We start from the raw sequence: 4,057 nt of genomic DNA, 5'->3' as shown, positions 1-4,057 counted from the left end.
GTCATTAGCACCTCTAGTAATATATTTACTGAGAAAAATGTTGACGTGTTCAGTACTTATTTTACCCGCTGTCGTGTTTTTTTCTGTGTTTGTGTGTGTGGAGGATAGGTTTTGTGTGACAATCTATTACCAAATTAGCTCATAAACCACTTGACAAATTTTAATAAAACTTGCAAAAAATATATTAAATGTACGTAAATGTACCACTGATTAATGGAGACATATCGTGCAAAATCCACTTTTTTGTCCCTTAAATACTTTTAGTTGTGTACTTGGAGTCTCTAGGAGTGCAGAAAAGTTTAATTTAGTTTCTATGATACTTGGTATTCTGTTTGGGTCTTATTTTCAGTTCATTTTCCCTATTAATTATCACATATTTTGAAAATCACAGTATTTGATACGGAACTGTTCAACAAGTTCATGTACTTCTGGTTTACCAGCTCCATGAATCTGCAGGTTCGTCATCTTCTTTCTCCTCTGGCTCTGGGTCAGACCCTGGCTCCAACATATAAGGCTGGATGGACAAGTCTTCCCTTTTTGACATCTTTTAAACAATTTGTAAATAAAAAGTTTCTGTGCTGGTAGATAATTGTATATCTGGTATCCTGGTAGATAATCAAATATTTCTTATATCAAACTACAAAAWTGRCCAAACTGGGTGGAGTGAACAATGATCTTTGGGAGTGAGACCTGGAGCATGGCGGCATGTAAAGTGCCTCATTTAAAAAGGTAGCAGCTAACCGAGTTGCTCTCAGACACACCTTAGAATAGGAGTGAACTAGGGGATTGTGGAGCTACAATAAAGAGGAATTCAGACCAAAACTGTGCAGTTCCACTTTACAAAGACCCCAACTGAATGATTCAAATGTGAAAAGGAGGGATTTAAAAGTRTAAGTCCACTTCAACCTTTGGATTCAACACCACAGCTAATCAATCTTTGCAAACATGAACATAGCCAGACGGCAGTTGGCATTAAATCTGGGCTAATTTAGTTAGTTTTTTGTTTGATTAAAAGATTTAAAAAATAAATAGTTGTAATGCTATAGGACACATTAGCATGAGATTTTATGATATCATAGGGCATAACATTATTTATAATTTTGACCAAAATGATTTATTTATCATAAGATGATCTTAGTTAAAAAATAATTTGGCATGAAAAACTGCAGTTTGATTGGAAGACTGATAATATTTGAAGGTAGAAATACGCAATTTAAAAATATCTTCTGTAATTATTCTCTTGGCTTCTTTGATGCAAAGCAGAGAAAAAGAAAAAAAATATTCAGCAGTATCTTGCAGTGCGTGTTGTGTGCAGATTTTTTTTTTCTTTTTCAGGAAGTGCAGACAGCTTGAGGCCAAATGTGCTTGTAGAGTTTAGACATGGCCTACTTCTGAGTGTGCAGTCGTTAGCGTGGTCCCCTACTCTGCTTTAGGTACATAAATGGGATTTTAATTCATATTCAGAATTGCAGAGCATTGTTGTGTCTTTTTGGCATGAATTCAGAGTAGTGTTAAATATGATATGCATAAATAATACCAGATTTTAGAAAGTGGCTTTTCTACTACACACAACCTTGAGTCCCCTCAGAGAGCTGCAGTGTTTGGGGACATATGTGTTTGGTAGCAAAGTAGTCCACTCTGGTCTTGTGAATGTTGTGCCAGTGTGTGTGTGTGTGTATGTGCGCTTGAGTAATGTCCTGCAGGAGACACTCTAAGTGCAATGTCTAGAGCTCAGGCGTCAGCAGTAATATCAGGGCAACCTCTCTTCTTCTTTTCTCTCCTCTGTGTGCAGTGGCATGGCTGAGGGACATTACAGCATTAGAATGCATGAATTATAGCCATTTTTGTAGTTCAATGTCAGGGGATGTGGATGTGTTTCCACTGTGGAAATGAGGGTTAGGAAATTGGTTTTAGTTTCTCTACTATGTTTTGTAGAATTGCGCAAAGGATGTAACTTTCATTAGCATGTAATAATGTATTATTAGGATTATGTATTATAGACACCTACATGAACATTGTGGTCAATTTCATTTTACTTAATTATTTAAAGGGGACATGTGCWTTTAAATCTTGCAGAGATRCAACTATATAGCAGTGCRGAAATTAATTAAAATATGTCAACAACAGAAGAYTTGTTCATCCAGCATTACATGTTGGAGCCAGAGTCTGGCAGAGCGAGAYGAGTATGAAGGCAACAGAATTGGTTAGTTAGCAAATYCATACCTTATTTAGAAGTTCAATCRCAAATRCTGTGATGTAATAATTCAGAAAGTGTCATAGAGTATACAGAAAACTAGGTTGAAAAATATGACCCGAATATAAAGATATCCAAACTTTAATTTTCTGCACTCRTAGAGACTCTTTATATACAACCAGTGGTGGGCAGCACTAATCTAAAAATTAGTTCGACTAGCCCTAAAACACTAACTCAAATATTTAAGTCCCCTAATTCTACACCTAATYAACACACTGACAATTTAGCAAAAGCAAATTCTAAAGCACTAAAATATCCCAGTCAACCCATAAACATTTTTCAGCAGACAACATGAGTCACACATGTTGCCATGTTGCTCTCTTAAGACTTATCATTGATATTCCACAGCTGTATTTGGGTTCATATAATGTCAACATATTGTCACCTGGTGGATAAGTGACACATATATGAACAAAATGTGCRACAKCTTTCACCCTCAACTGTTAACAATAATGTTGATCAATAACRTTTATCKAACTCAGTTAGCGCTTCTAAATTTAGCCTATAAATTTAGCAAGTGTTAATCCACTACTAAATTTTAAATTTAGCAAAAGCTCTAAAGCACTAAACMGGAAATTAGTTCCTCTATTAGTGCTTTAGTGCTTTAGGGGAATTGTGGCCACCACTGTATACAACAAAATGCATTTAGTGCTAAAATGGTTGATTTTGCATATTTCCCCTTTTAAAAAGTTCCTGTGTGCAGCCTATGGCATTTTTAATATGAATGTCATATTTTTTGCTGGAATAACTATATAAGGCAAAGCTGTGAAGGGTTACATATTTGTGACACTGTCCACAGAACTACTATGACTCAAATATTATCGCTTCATACACAAACTTTAAAGTGCATGTGAGGTGAACATCCTTCAAATCTCAAAATCTTTGTTTTTAAAAAAATTGGCATAATACACACAGTTTTGTTGTATAACTGCCATGTTAAAATTAGCTCATCTAAAGTGTAACAGGAAGTGGCATCAAAGGGGAACTCTTTATGATGGGGAACTCCCTGGTCTTTATTTATTTATTGAAACAATATTATTTAAAACTCTGATTCTTGATCTCTCTCTGATRGTGACTTAAAATAATACAAAGATTGATCAGATTGTTTTCTACAGTCTGCGTTGATAGATATTATAACAATGCTTTGTTCATATGCAAACATTTCCCGTTGTTATCACTTCCTGTTACTGCTCATGCAAATATCACAACTGTTCATCTCAGTGTCGTGATGTTTTTTGTTCAGTATATCAATGTTATCGTTCCCAAAACATATTTGTATTTATTACAAAATTGGATGTCACAGACACTTTAAATTAACTCCATCTTTAATGCAGAGTACATATAGCGTAAAGCTAAAAATAATATTAGTATATAATTTTGAAGTGTGAAAAATATTTAGACAAGGAACGCAGATGCGTTAGAATTCAACAAATAAACAGATTRTTTTGTGTTTTACAGTAATTTCCACCTGTAGCATCTATAATCCCACAACTCTGTCCTTGTTTTCCGCATTGCAGAAATCATGGGGCTCAATGCTCATGAATCCCATGGGATTTTGAAACTTTTTTAACATGTTTAGGCAATCTTGTGTTTTCCCACGTGGGATTCCGTGTGGAAAACATGTTAAAGTCACATGGGTTTCYGTAAAATAAGTTAAAACCTCCTATTTCGTCAGATTGAGTTCATTCAAAGAGCTACCWACAACAGGTAAAAAGAAAAACTAACACTTTAAGGCAGCTCTCATGTGGGATGTTTGATCATACAGGGAGGTTCAACTGAGTATTCTGTATCACAGTAAATGGA

The 4,057-nt window shown here is 35.1% G+C and overlaps 1 protein-coding gene across 2 annotated transcripts in view; it reads left to right on the top strand.

The window, feature by feature from the left end:
• Positions 1-4,057, top strand: part of nlgn3a (neuroligin 3a) — a 222,240-nt gene that overhangs the window by 23,077 nt on the left and 195,106 nt on the right. The gene's annotated exons all lie outside the window — the stretch shown is intronic.

Source organism: Austrofundulus limnaeus, unplaced genomic scaffold, assembly GCF_001266775.1.
Source record: "Austrofundulus limnaeus strain Quisiro unplaced genomic scaffold, Austrofundulus_limnaeus-1.0 Scaffold34, whole genome shotgun sequence".
Lineage (NCBI taxonomy): Eukaryota > Metazoa > Chordata > Actinopteri > Cyprinodontiformes > Rivulidae > Austrofundulus > Austrofundulus limnaeus.
The sequence above is the reverse complement of the archived record's forward strand: the minus strand, read 5'-3'. Positions and strand labels throughout refer to the sequence as shown.